Source organism: Macaca thibetana, chromosome 18 (genome assembly GCF_024542745.1).
Source record: "Macaca thibetana thibetana isolate TM-01 chromosome 18, ASM2454274v1, whole genome shotgun sequence".
NCBI lineage: Eukaryota > Metazoa > Chordata > Mammalia > Primates > Cercopithecidae > Macaca > Macaca thibetana.
Genome location: NC_065595.1, coordinates 14122114 through 14138063, shown reverse-complemented (window position 1 = coordinate 14138063; position 15950 = coordinate 14122114).

The window sequence follows — 15950 nt, the reverse complement described above, 5'->3', positions numbered from 1 at the left end:
TATTCCATTTTGACCAGAAGTAGAAGTTCCCATATACACAATGAAATGTTTAGCCCTCTTCCAATGAATCCATGTGGATTTTACCTACATAACAGTCATTTATACCTAAGCATTTCAGGACTTTGTCTTTCTTCCTTATTTTAGTCTTGTCATTCAAAGTGTTCCAAGGTCCATACCCTTCTAAATGTGATATTCTATTTTTACCATGCTGATTCATTCTCTCACACTTGAGGCACAAATAAATAAATTTATTTGAGGTTTCTACATTTATTCTGAACAATTAGTTTGATACTCTGCTCTGTTTACTAGAGACATAAAATTTACCCTGTAATATTGCTGGGCTTGTTATAATGTACATATTTTTTACTGTATTTGCATACATTCTTCAAGTGCCAGCTTCAGATCTGTACACAGAACTGTCATTAGCATTTGTTTCAAGTCATTGATTATCTGCTTTTTTTATTATATGAAGTGGCACAGTTTGATGCTTTTCATAGTTGAATGTATTCCCATACGGCCCAGCAAGCAATTGGGAATTAATAATTATCCATGGCTAATCTCCTTATGGCTGACCCCAGCTTAGGGAGACAATAGTTGTCCAGTGAATCCTGGCCATCTGCATTGAGGTTGCCAGATGGGCTTTAAAGTGTTTTCTTTATCACCATAAGTCACTGTAAATCATTGTTTTATACTGTTGGACCATATATAAACGGTATTGGCTGGTTCTTGTGAAATTAATTCATAACTACAGCTTCAAACCATCGAAACTATCATCAAAATTAGAAGAAAGAGAGTAATATAGAGATAAAAGAAAACCTATTAAATGCTTCCTAATTATAGGTAGTTTAGGGTTTTAAAATTTATTTCTCATGATATTAATTACCTATATATTAAGTAAATTCTGGACCTTAAACATTATTTCTCTGTTTTGGGTCTGGCTCTTGGGTAATTAACCCATAATTTATCTTTTATTTAGTCAAAGGTAATTTTCTTTCTTCAATTAATATTTTTCTTGAATCATGGTTTCATCAGTTTTGTTCATTAAGTTGTAACTCTAGAGTTTGTAAACAAAACTCTAGTTCATGTTAAAACAATAAACTTTGCGAATTAGTATTTTCCCATAATGAACCATGTAGATTTTGTTCAAATCTACTACCAGCTATATTTTAACAAAGATATGCTAAGAAAGTGTTATTTTATTAGGTTCCTTCAGGGTAGGCATGGTCAAATACATATAATGGAATGGCTTATTTATTGGCTGCATCTAATATGTTTTATATATTCCATCATTTTTATTTCCCAAAAGGAGTTTAATGATGTGGGTAACTCATATAATAGGTTACAGATGATCAAAATATACTAGGTTATAAGGTTGGCAAATATCAGAAAGGGCTGAACACATGAATAACTGACAGTTTTGTTTCATTTTTTTAAATTTGTTTTGTTATTTTTCCCCATAATGACTAAATGTTTAGGAGAATGTCACCTTGGGTTTTCAGTTTCATGCATTCTGATGTTTTAGTCTCATTGTTTAATTTAAACAAAGTAGGTGTAGCTTGGATTGGATAGTCCTCACATGACCCAAAGTGGCATATATGCATGTTGAACTTAAATCTGACTGGTAGCCCAAAGAAGTATTTAGGTAATATATTTATCTTATAAAATATTTTCACCTAATTATGAAGACTATAAAATAACTACATTATGAATGATTTATGAAAATCAAACCTTTTTTTCTGGAATGAGTTTAAAATTGCCTTATTGTGATCAAGCTAGTCAATTTTGTCATGAAGTATTATACAGAATACTCTGAATGCTCATACTCAGGTGGCTAAACACCTTCAATAGCCTTCTTTATAGTAGCGTCTCTCGAAGGATGATCACTGAGCAGAAGCATCAGCATTACCTGGGAACTTGTTAGAGATGCAAATCTTGCTCCAGTCTCCTTTACCCCAATGTTTCTTTCAGATTTACTATATCAGAAACTCTGTAAGTAAGGCCCAGCTAACTTTAATAAGCCCTCAGGGTGATTCTGAGCACACTAGAGTGTGAATTCACTGTTTGAATAATCTTATCTTTTTATTTAAAAAGTCTGAGACTGTTGTAAACTGAAGTACTCAGGGAGATGTCTATCATTTATTAACTTATTTTATTCAAACACTCGTCTTATGAGTGTTCAACTGATGTCATATGCAAAACTGTAGCAAACTAACTTAGGACATGGTTGAAATCGTTCTTCATAAACATGAAACCTTATGATATCAAATTAAGGACATTGCAAAATATTATGTTTTGTATCACTAATTTAAAATTTTTTCCTGAAATTGTTAATAATTTGAACTAGCCATTCAAAGGCACAAGCTAGTAACTGTAATTTTTTATTAAATTAGGTCATTTTCTTAATCTGCTTATTAATGTGTTTTGAATATTATAAGTTTCTATCTAGATATAATTTTAATAGTAAAATTTGTTGAGTTTAAATTAATACATATTGCTATATTTGCTTTAAATGATGAGAATACATAAAAAACTTTTTAGTAACAGTGGCATACCTACATTATTCTACAAAAATTTTATTTTATAATAATAGCTTACATCAAAATTATTTTAACAAACTATTGATCTCCATCTTTTCTTCACTTGTCAGACACAGTTTTTATTTATTCCTTTCATTGTTTGGAGAGTAAGAATCTCAGAGAATCCAATTCGATATAGTGTAATAAAACAATAAAGTCAGTTCAGTTGATTCTAATGTTTAGCAGCTTTCAATACACTGAGAAGTGATAGTTACAGAAATTGGGGCTCTGAATAGTCCATCAGAGCATTCCTCTTGATACTTGGCATGAGCATGAATCTACAAAGACAACAATAATAGTTAAGTTATGTCTGAGGAATGTCAAGAATTAATACAAGCGAATTACTCATGGCAGCTGCCTAGTCATTTCCAAAGCAACACATAATATCCCCTTTTGTTTATTTCCTTATGTCCCTGAAACCCGTTTGCATAGATATACAAGGCATACTAGCAAAATCACTATGCTTTGCCACAAAGCAGCATTTTTAAGAGCAATGTAACTTTCATTTTCCCTCTTTACCCCATTACTTCTCCCACTTTAGAAAACATTAGTATCAAATCTCACATCTCAGGAACTTAGGTACATTATGTATTCTTTAGGGGACAGAATTCTCAGTACAAGACTCAGATTTAGACCCTGTTTATGCATGTAATGAAGTGGCAGAGATGATGCAGTGAAAATAGAAGCCATTTTGAATGAGATAAACTTGGAATCCTTGTTCTGACATTTGCTTACTCTATTCTTTGGGCTATTAAATTAACCCTTCTCGGTTTCAGTTTCTTCACGTGTAAATTAATGTAACAATACTTGAAATAGTTACGGTAAGATTTAATGCTTTTGTTGCTTTCCTTCCTTCCTATAACTCTCCATACCTCCTCTGGTGATTTTATGTGTGGTTGTCAATAAAAGCAGTTTACATGCAAGGTAATGATCAGTAGTACATTTTCATTAATCATAGCTTGCCTTGAAACAATGATTTTAATTTCTGATTCTCTTACTTTTCTGCTGCTCCAGCTCTGCAGTTTTAATAAGCTTTTGTTGTGTTCTTTAACATATTCTCATGGAACAGGAGATAACTTTTAGCATCCCTCCAGTATTAAATATTTAATGATGTTTGAATACTAACTTGTTAAGAATGTTTTAAATCATTCTGTAAATACACTGGCACAAATCATAAAGGTTTAGACCTCTGCTAGATACTAAGAAAAACAAGGAGTTTAAATCCACTACAAGCTAGGAGATTTTATATGGTAAGGAAAGCAAAAAATGTATTTTCATTTATTTCTCTGGCGTGAGAAAGTTTTTCACTAATTACTAGTTAATGATCATAAAGTACATTGAAAATATGTAAGTGTTGTATATAGTCCTTATAATGATGGAACCTTTATGACTCTTTCAAATTATATGATCATTTAACAACATTTAAAAACCCTTTATGCTAATTGCTTCTCTTAGTCATTTACTTTGCAGGGTGATTGCTCCCATTCTAAAAGACAGATACTCATATTCTCTGAGCATTCATCCTATCGCTAGTCCATGCCTTCTGGTTTTCATATTTGACTTTAGCTCAAGTATTCTTCTAACTACTAAAGCATATATATTCCTTCAAATGTGATATATAAATAACGTCAGTGGAATAGATTCTATCTTTAGTGTCTTGCTTTCAACATTAGGAGTGTATAAATTCTGTTGAATGCTTAAGTCTCTAATATCACAAACTTATGTTTTTATATTTCATCTTATAAACTCCTTATTTTAACCAACTGCCACATATCCTTCTTCCTCCCTCTCTCAAGATACAAGTTCAATTCTCTTGTGTATGGCTTGACGGCACATTTTGTGTGCAGCTCTCTAAAGACTGCCATAGCAACATAAAATGATAACTTATGCTTATATGAACTTTCATGTATTGGAAAAATAAATGCTTGGCATAACATCAAATCCTTGTCTATATTTGTTATTTCTACCCTCTGCTATAATATGAAAATTATGGGCAGGTTGTCTCTCTTTCATCTTTTTTCATGTATGGAGATCTAAATTAGCTGCTATGATTCATCCTGACCTTCTAACATCACTTTGTAGTCAGAGTCCCTTGGTGCTCAATTCTGTGTCTGAACTGAGCAGCAATCAATTTATCACTGAGCAGAGGAAATAGAAATGGAGGAGAATGAAGAGTGTGTTAAAATACTTAATGCATGCAGGGCTCAAAACCTAGATGACAGGTTGATGGATGCAGCAACACCATGGCACATGTATACTTATGTAACAAACCTGCATGTCCTGCACATGTATCCCAGAACTTAAAGTAAAATCTTAAAAAAGGGATGCATATATATGGTTGGCTGTATATAGAAACTAAACTATAAATACATAGTGGGTTGAACTTAACAGTGATTTATAACTAGTAGTAATTAATGTCTGGTTATCAGAGATCATTAATGGCATGGGATGATAATATCTGTTAACATTATTTATGTTCTATGATCTCGGAATTATCATTGCTATACTTAATGTATTCATTATTACCATACCAATTTATCAAGAGCTACATATTAATCACATTTAAGCTTACTTTAAAAGAGAATCAACATTAAAATTTGTTTTTTATAAATTAATTTCTGTAATTTCATCTTTTTTTTTTTTTTAATTTTTTTGAGACAGAGTCTCGCTCTGTCACCCAGGCTGGAGTGCAGTGGCCGCATCTCAGCTCACTGCAAGCTCCGCCTCCCGGGTTCACGCCATTCTCCTGCCTCAGCCTCCTGAGTAGCTGAGACTACAGGCGCCGCCACCACACTCGGCTAGTTTTTTGTATTTTTAGTAGAGACGGGGTTTCACCGTGTTAGCCAGGTTGGTCTCGATCTCCCGACCATGCCATCCCCCCGCCTCGGTTTCCCAAAGTGCTGGGATTACAGGCGTGAGCCACCGTGCCCGGGAAATTTCATACGTTATAAGTACTAAATTCATACTTCTAATTTAGTACTTAAAATGAATGCTTTCAGCTACTCTGAAAAAATCAAATGACAAAACAAATATGCGTTTTCCAAAGCAAGGAACATATAACTAGACAGACATATTGAGAAAATATTAGATTAGCATGCAGCATAATTCAAGTATTTGACCTCAATTATGGTCAACTTTGGCTTGGGCTGGAACGCTTGATGCCTCCTTAGCCATGGTCGCTATAGGTCTGAAGCACACCTGAACTACTAAGACCAGAGCTCTTGGGGAAGAAGTCATCCTTCAGGTCTATATTACTTTTTGAATACACAGATATATAAATGGATATTTTTTAGTGGTAGATAAGGTGGAAAAATGATACAAATTTTCTATTATTGGGGAGTTTTAATGTGTATAAGAAAGTCGGAGAAAGCAAAGGACTCAGAATGGCTTGAATATGGTTTTATCTCTTTCCACACTTTAGCCAGACCAAATGTTCTTCCGGCCTTGACACAAACCGTGGATTCAGTACTATGTTCTTGTTCTCCAACCCAGAGAAGATGGAGGAAACAAAACATAACAAATATAAAAGACAAGTACATATGGATAAAAATAGTTTCTGAGATATATATCTTCTAAGAAGTGAAAGATTTCAGAGAAGTCTCTGGAAAATGCAGGATGATGATGATGGTAGTAGTGACAAACCTGATAATTATCATACAAATAATGAATTTCATTGAAGGTGTGTTATGTACCAGACACCATGCCAAGTGTTTTACATCAATAGTCTCATTTAATCCTTATGGCCATTCCATGATTTATGCAGTTATCTCAGAAAGATGAGAAAAGGTACTTACACACAGCATAGTATTTGGGTAATATGTGAATAAGAAATGGATCTAAGTGCATATTAATGGAGGTGACAGGTATGTGTTCTGCTAGCCAAGACATCATTTAGACTGACAAAAGTATGACAAGCTTAAGGACTGAAGTAAAGGCTGAATTAAATAATGATGGACATGGTGGGAGTTTACTGGAGACAGGGAGAAGTAAGAGGGCAACACAAACAGAGAGAACAGGTTGAAAGACACAAGAACATGTGAAAATACATGGTATGTTTTGAAAATAGCAAGAATGTTAAGGAAAGTAAAAGAAATGAAGCTCAACTATTGGGCAGATGGGAAAGGTCTGTGTAAGGCTTCAAAGACCTTCTAAATCTGACCTCTGACACTTCTTGGCAATCTGAATCTGACCTCTGACATTTTCTTTGCTTCAGCTATACTAGAGAAGTGACCCAGTGTCTAGGGGAAGCCGCAATCTGCATGTATTCTATGTCCTTCAACATAGTATTTCCTTTGCTTGAAACCTGTTTCATGTGTCTTCTACCCCTCATTTGGCCACTTCTGCTTCCACGTTGCCTTCTTAGGGGAAATGTCATTCACGTAGTGTACTTTATCCTAATCCCCAGACTTTATTTTTATTAATGGCTTATTCCCATATTTTTATTTTTATTGACTTATCACTATTATTTAAATTTCAACTTCTAATTTGGATGCAGGGAGTACATGTACAGGTTTGTTAATGGGAACACTGTGTGATGTTGAAGTTTAGGGTACGGATCCCATCATCTAGGTAGTGGGCATAGCACCTGATATGTACTTTTTAAACCTGTGATCCCTTCCCTCCCTCCTCCTTCTAGTAGTTCACAGTGTCTGCTTTTCCCATGTTTATGTCTATGTGTGCTTAGTGCTTAGCTCTCACTTATAAATGAGGACGTGCACTAACCCCTAGACTTTAGCAGGCACCCAGAACACTCTGATAGCAACTCATTCTTCCTCTTTCCAATCACCATCCACTTGTAATTACCTGTTCAGTGGCGGTGATACCTAACAACAAGATTTATGAAGGCAGAGACAGTATTTAATTCTGACAGATAGCTTTGACACATAGTAGAAGCTCAGTAGATATTTTGGGAATAAATAAAGAAATAAATTCCATGTTAAGGAGTTTATCATTTAAACTACATAAAATTTTAGAGGTTTTAATCAGAAGAGTGGAAGATATTATTTGGGAATATAACTTTATAAGAACTTAATTTATAACAAAGTGGCCCCCAAGTCAAAAGAAAATAATAAATAACCAAACATTTGGAGAAAACTGATTAGTCAAAAGGACAGAAATAAAACTTAATTCTTACTCTAACTCTAGAGGGATTAAGAACCTGATTGTAACAAGTTTTACTATACTGGTAATATCACTGTGGAAGATAATCATTATGCTCTATATTGTGAAGGACTTGCTAAATAAGATTAAAAAAACAAATTCACAAATCTTAAGGCTAAAAATCAATAAATTTGATTATATCAAAAATTAAAGTCTTCCGTTTAGAAGGATAGTAAAAACAAAGTTAAAACATCACTGGCCTTTTGGAAGGTGACGTTACATGTCAATGAAAGGATCTAAGCCAATTTCGCTTAGTGTTTTATATCACAGGCATTGTAGTTACACATGTAAGGACTGAAACACAGCTCTGCTGCTTGCTGTCTGTATTTTGAAAGAATGATCACTTCATATTGCCACAATTTAGTTTTTACATCTGTAACATAGCTTTAGTAATGATCAGTTAAAGTGTAAGATTTTCATGAGTTGTAGTTCTACGAGTCACTTGCTATTCAACTTCAGGAAACAAATAATTTTTTTTTTCTTTTTTTGAGATAGTGTCTCACTCTACCACCCAGGGTGGGTGCAGTGGTGCAATCATGGCTCACTGTAGCCTCCACCTTCTGAACCCAAGCAATCCTCCCACTTCAGCCTCCTGAGTAGCTGAGACAACAAGCATGCACCACCATGCTCAGCTAACTTTTGGATTTTTCACAGAGACAGGGTCTCACTTTGTTACTCAAGCTGGTCTTGAACTTCTGGGCTCAAGAGATCCTCCCGCCTTTGCCATCCCAAAGTACTGGGATTACAGGCATGAGTCACTGCGCCTGGCCTTGGGCAACCAATAATTTTTTTTAGATTAAAATTGCTTGATATCTTAAACTCTCACTACTTGCTACCTGAAATTCAGGAACTAAATAAAGACAATAAAACGATATTCTTTACAATCTATCACGGCTATCTGAAATCTTTATCTGAACTTTGAAATGGAATAGATAGAGACAATGATGGTAAAATGTGCATACAAATTCACATGGTTGCTGCAGTTAAATATATTGGGAAAATCAGTAGTGGCTTGGTATTAGTCTTTGTTCAACTAATCAGTAACAGGCACCATCTTTCTGGAATGAAATAAACTTAATATATCTTTTGGAAAAAGAAATTAATCTAGACCAACATAATGAGATTTTAAGAGAAAGGAACATATTGTACCACTTTTTGCCAGCACACAAATATCTGCTTATATGGCTTCTCTTACATTTATTTTATTTCATTTTGGTATGATATTATATTCATAGACTGGTATTCAGATTATTTAACAAATAGGGATCATTTGAGATCTAAACAACACTTTCAAAAATGTCAAATTATTACTTTTATATGTTAAAGTGCTTTTTGCTGTCATATAAAAAAGTTACTAAACTTCATGAAATATAGATTATATTCCAAACATATTTTGCAAGAATACTGCATATTTTTCAGGATACTCATATGAAAGATGGTTTTCAGTATAGTTTGTTTCATTTTTTTCTCTTAGTCATTTTTAGGAAACCATTTATGAATGATTTAATTCAAACATCTTTTGCTAAGTAAAATTTCCATATATTTTGGAACAATAATTCAAAGAATATGGTATACGAAATGGAGCTTATAAATATCCACGCCTTAAAATTTGTCATTTCTTTCTATATTTGAGTGTTAAAATCAGTTGATAAGTAAAGACACTTGCATAGTAGGTGATATGGTTTGACTCTGTCCCCATCCAAATCTCATGTTGAGTTGTCTCTCCTATAATCTCCACATGTTGTGGGAGGCACCCTGTGGGAGGAAATTGAATAATGAGGGTGTGTTTTTCCCATGCGGTTCTCATGATAGTGAATAAGTCTCACGAGATCTGATTTTATAAAGGGCAATTCCCCTACACATGCTCTCTTACCTGCCTTTGTTCCTCCTTTACCTTCTACCATGATTGTGAGGCCTCCCCAGCCATGTGGAACTGTGAGTCCATTAAAACTTTTTCTTTATAAAGTATTCAGCCTCAGATATGTTTTTATTGGCAGTGTGAGGACAGACTAGTACAGTAGGTTTTCTAACGGTACTGGGCTCAGTGTGTGTATACACATGCATGTGTGTGTAGGCTATTCTTGAAACCTCATAAATATTTTGTACATTATGCTATATTGTTAGGAGACTCTCATTATGATGTTTTACAGAGCTTATTTACAGAGTTTATTCTATATCTGGGGTAGCAAAATCTGCTTCTCTAGAACAGATTTGTAACAATGATAATAATAATATGAGTTAATGCATTCACTGGGTATAACACTTTACATATGTTATATAATTTAATCTTCATGACAAAACTGTTAAGAAAGTAGTATTATCCTCTCTTAATGGATGAGTTAATTGTTTGCAGAGGCTATTAAGTTGATGTCATTGAAAAGAGTTGGACTATTGACCCAAGTCTGTCTGACAATGAAATTTGATGATGACGGATGCACATTAACCACAGAACAATATTTCTCAAAGTATGATACCAGGTTACAGATTGTGGTGTACTGGAGCTGCCTCCAACCTGCTCAGGAGATCTGATTATGTGCATATGTTTCTAGCAACCTGTTCAGCGACATCATGTGGAGACCTTGAAATGGGCCCTGGTGAGAGTATTCATATCATGGTAATAGGAAATGTGGCAAATCAGGGCTTTCATGTATCAGGAGAGGCACTTAGTCTGCATACCGCTCACTGGCAAAGAATATCCTGCTAGTAGGATGCGAAGTGTCCAAAAAGGTAAATTTTAAAAATGTATATTTTGAATATCTCCACAAAATTGTACTTTTACCAACAACATAGGGGTTTTTTTTTTTTACTAGATCTAAAACAATTTATTTTAAAAATGTTATTTAATTAGTTGTTCATAATTTTAAAGTGATGCCCTACCAGATCAGTTTACTAAGAATTCTAAATCAGTATTCTGTGAATTCTCGTTGCCATACAGTAATTGGCAAGTTTGTAAAGCACTTTCTCTCTCTGTGTATGTGTATGTGTGTATGTATTTGGAATTCCTGAAATTTTAAGTATTTGCTGTCAGTCCATGGTAAGCATGATCTTGAAATCCTCATTAAAATGTTTCTATTTTGCTTCTTAAATTGTAAGTCATCATTGCTTAAGTGTAGTCATTAAAATGTCAGTTTCTTTATGGTTTTTGGCTTATTATTTAATGTGTAATAACTCATATATACATCAATAGTGCTTTAGACTTATACTTTTAGATGCAATTTTATTTTATAGATAACTATCATACTTTATTTTTTTCATTTACTGGGGCATAACTGACAAAAATTACACATATTTAAAGTGTAAAACTTGATGTTTTGATATATATGCATTGTGAAATGATCAAATGGGATGATATTTATCAAAGAATACGAAGTTTCACTTTTGCAAAATGAATCCTTTATTGAGATAAATTAATAAAATGTTGGTTAACAATATATGCTTAGTTTCTTGAATTTAATGACAGAAAGCAGCTACTAAGGATTGAAAAATTCTTGTGAGGGGTTTGCTTGTTGGTTTTGACAAAATACTGATAAATAAAGCAGAGCAAATGCCCAAAGTTTTCTCTGAAAGGTAATGGCTCTAATGGATTTGGTGAATTTTTTACTTGAAAGTTGTAATACATTCTAAATGACCAGGTAATTACAGCTATTCTGAAAACATCTTAAAAATTACAAAACTGGTTGTATCTTACAAATCTATTCTAATTATTTTTAAAATTCAATGAAAACAAGTCAATAATAAATTATCTGGCACACATCTAGTATCTGTGTAGTAGACAGCATGGTCCCCCAAAGAAATCAATTTCCTAATCTCTGGAATCTCTGATTATGTCACCTTCCATTACAAAAGTAACTTCATATAGGTAGTTAGGGTTACTGACCTTAAATGGGGGGATTTAACTAGATTATCTGAGTCTTCACAAAAGTCCTTAAAAGCAGAGAACTTTCTCTGGCTGGAGTTAGAGAAATGCAGCAGAAGGCAAAATCAGAAAGATTGGAAACATAAGAGGGTCTCACCTCTCCCTGCTGGAGGGGGCCTCACAGAAAGCCTGAGAAGATATGGGAGCAAGTTTCCAGGAGCAAAGACAGGCCTCTGGCTGAGAGCTAAGAGTCATGAACTTTGGTTCTACAATCCCACTGAGCTAAACCCAACCACCAACCTGAATGCACTTGGAAGCAGATTCTTCCTCTGAGCTTCCAATAAGGAACTCAGGCCTTGACACCTTGATTTCAGTGAGGCTACTGAGACTCTAAGCTAGGGGTACACTCGAGCTAGCAGAGTTCTAACCTGCAGAAGCTGTGAGGTAGTCAATAGGTGTTGGCTTAAACCCTAAACTTAAACCCATGTGAGAAATTCTTACATTAGTGAAAGGGAATGAATAACCTGGCTTTAGGAAGCAGGCATTGCCATTTACCAGGGTTCAGGAAAGTACTTGGCTGGTAGCATGGATCAGATGCTGAGACTAAGAAGGCGGTTAGGAGTTGCAGCAGAAAACAGAGGATTATAGTGCACTTATTTTCCTCACTCAACTGGATGCGTTGCCTCTGAATTTTTTGGTGACATTACAACCACAAAGCCAAAAATAAAATCAACTCAAAACATGTAGTATTGTGTGAAAGAGTACCCTATGTTTTTGATTCATCTCTCAAACTACTATGCCACCTGTCTCATCCTGAACCTGGGCTGTGAAGTGTAACTTTGATATTCACAATTTTCTGCTGCTATGAAATGTGATAGTGGAAATGTTGCAAAATTATTTTTTTCAATACTGCCAATTTCCAACAATATGTGTTCCAACTCAGATCTCACTACTGAATTGCTCCCTTAGCAGAACTTCTCTGCAGAGATTGTTTTTTATTTGAATAAATACTTGAAGAAAGCTTTATGGAATTAGCTTTAAATGTTTCTTGTCAGATATCTGTAAAAGACTGTTATTCATTTGAACATTTTATTACTTTGAAAAAATGTTCTATATCCAAAACACATATGGAAGTATCAGTAGTTTGCTAAATTCTGTGAAAAACACTCCTTCCCTTCCTTTGTTTTTGCCTTAATTTCATCTAGATTTTCCATATCTCTTCACATATATCATTCACTGATTTTCTTCCCCAGCCACGTTTTAGTAAAGTGTGCTCATTTAAATGAAACAGTCACCTGTCCTTGTCGTTAAATGGTATCCTGTCCTAAGAATTTAAAGACCTCTGAGTAGCATACCAGAAAGGTTAACGGCAAATGAAATGGTGCATTTCAGTGTTACTGTGGACTTCATTAAAATTTAGTATTCATTATCAGTCTTTTCTAAGATCACGAGTTCTATTGAATCATTTGATTTTGTCCTTGCAGTTTCATCAGTAAGTCAGAAAACTTTATTTCAAACACTTCTTTTAAGCATCTGTCAGCATCATGCTAATTACCCAACACCACCCAAGTGCCAAAGAAGAAAACCTTTACAAGAGGCAGAGTTGATTCATCAGAATTCTTCTTGTCTGTTTTCACTACAATTTCATGAGTGTATGCAATCTCCATTTATGTTCAAGAAGCCTATACTTTAACCACTTTTTTCTTATTAAAATGACTTAATTTGCTTATATGACATAGTATTTTTTCATTATGTTTTTAAAATAATACATGCTCATTACAGAAAATTTGAAATATAGAAAATTAAAAATTGAAAATAAAAGCTGTACATTATTATCTCTGTACCAGAGAAAACTTCTGTTATCATTTTGGTATATTTGTTTCTGGTAGTTATACGTAACCAAGATTTTACTATGTAGACAGGTTTTCAGTCTCTTTTCTTTTTAATATTTATTTCTATATATTTAGAGACAGGGTCTCATTATGTTTCCCAGGCTGGCCTCAAACTTCTCAAGTAATCTTCCCAAGTAGCTGGGACTACAGGTGTAAGCCACCATGCTTGGCTCTTTATCTCCTTTCTTTTGCTTAACAATATATTATGCATATTTTCTCTTTTCCTTAACAAGTCTCTCAAAGTAGAATTTTTGGCTGGGTGTGGTGGTTCATGCCTATAATCCTAGCACTTTGGGAGGCTAAGGTGGGAAAATTGCTTGAAGCCAGGAGTTCAAGACCAGCCTGAGCAACATAGAGAGACTCCATCTCTACAAAAATTTTAAAAATAGCTAGGCATGGTGACATGTGCCTATATTCTTAACTACTCTAGAGATCGAGTCAGCAGGATTGCTGCAGCCTAGGGAGTTCAAAATTGCAGTGAGCTAGGATTGCACCACTGTACTATAGCCTGACCCAAAGACCTAGAACTTATCTTTAAAAAAATAAATAAATAAAAAATAAAATTCCAAACACTATCATATACATGTAGCACAATTCATTTAACCATTTTTTCTGTTACTCAATTCATCATTATCAAAGATATGCTTTTGTAACTAAAATCAAAATACACAATTTTTACATATAAATCTTCCTACAGTCCTTGATGGAATCCTAGATGTTAAATTATTAGGCCAATGTTTGTGATCCTTACGAAAGTTCCTGTTGCATACAACCAATTGCTTCTCAAAGTCTAGGAGATAGTGTCACATGATTACCTCTCTATAATTTATTTTATTTATTTAAAAATTAATTTATTATTATTATTATTATTATTTTTGAGACACGGTCTTGTCTGTTCCACAAGGCTGGAGTGCAGTGGCATGGTCACTGCTCACTGCAACTTTGACCTCCTGGGCTCAAGTGATTATCCCATCTCAGCCACCTGAATAGCTGGAACTACAAGGATGCACCACCACATCTAGCTAATCAAAAAAATAAAATAAAATAAATTGTAGAGATGAAGTCTCTTTGTGTTATGCATGCTGGTCTCAAACTCTTGAGCTCAAGAGTTCCTCCTGCCTCAACCTCCCAAAGTGCTAGGATTACAGGCATGAGCCACTACGCCTGGTCTCCTTTCCATAATTTAATATTATTCACTTCTGCCAATTTGATAGGTGATACATAATATTCCATTATTTTAATTTGTGTTGCTTTGATTTCTAGTAAGACCATGTTTCAATTTATGATTCATTATCTTTAAAATAGTTGATGATAATATACCTTACACTTCTCTGACAGATATATTAAAATGACTAAATTGATCTTCACTGTAGTAGGTCTTCATGACTTCCTTGGCTTCTCCAGCACAGTAACTTTTGCACTAGATGTGTCATCCTCCACTTAATGTCTCTGTTTGTCATGAAACTATACGGATACACAGTTTAAAGCAGGGACATGGCAGCTTTTTCTCATCCAGGCTAACTCTGTTTATAGGTTTTATTTAAGGTAGTTTACAAATGCTCATGGCTCTTACAATAACATACAGATAAATGTTAGTTACTATTTGATAAATAATAGGCCAGAATATTGAGAAAGAGTAGACTGAACCCTTTGCATTTAAATTTTTGCAAGAGCATAACATCAATTAAATATATTTAAGACTTGTCAATAGTCTTGGACAGGGTCCATGCAAACAGGAAGGCTCTGGATTTTAAGCTTTATTAGTTTCATGATAAATCCATTCTGCACTCACTATCATACAGTGAGCGCAAAGCAACTCACTACTGCAAAGCAAAATTCCTGGCACATTTGAGAATCGTGAAAACCATGGGAAAACCTAATTGGTTAGCATAGTCAGAGATATTTCCTCTAAAGAGGTGACATTTAGGTTGAGAACTGAAGAATGAAAGAAAAAGATAAAGGACGCTTATTCCCATAAGTAGAAATAACACTAGCAAAATTCACCACTCAGAAATGAAATTCATAACTTATGGTTGCTTAATAAGAGTGAAAAAACATTTAAAATGGATGAGGTAAAGCAACAGTGAAGCCATGCTTGTTTTTGTAGGACAAGTAAGTACCATGGATTTTGTCTAAGTAAGCCATCGAGTAGTGTTATATAAGGGAGTGACAATATGATATGCATTTTATAAAGACAACGCTGGGACCAGGCAAGTTAGCCAAATAGGAACAGTTCCAGTCTGCAGATCCCAGCAAGACCAATGCAGAAGGCAGGTGATTTCTGCATTTCCAACTGAGGTACCCGGTCATCTCACTGGGACTACTTAGACAGAGGGTGCAGCCCACGGAGTGTGAGCCAAAGGTGAGGCTATGCCTCACCTGGGAAGTGCAAGGGGTCAGGGAATTTCCTCCCCTAACCAAGGGAAGCCATGAGGGACTGTGCCATGAGGGGCAGTGCTATGTGGC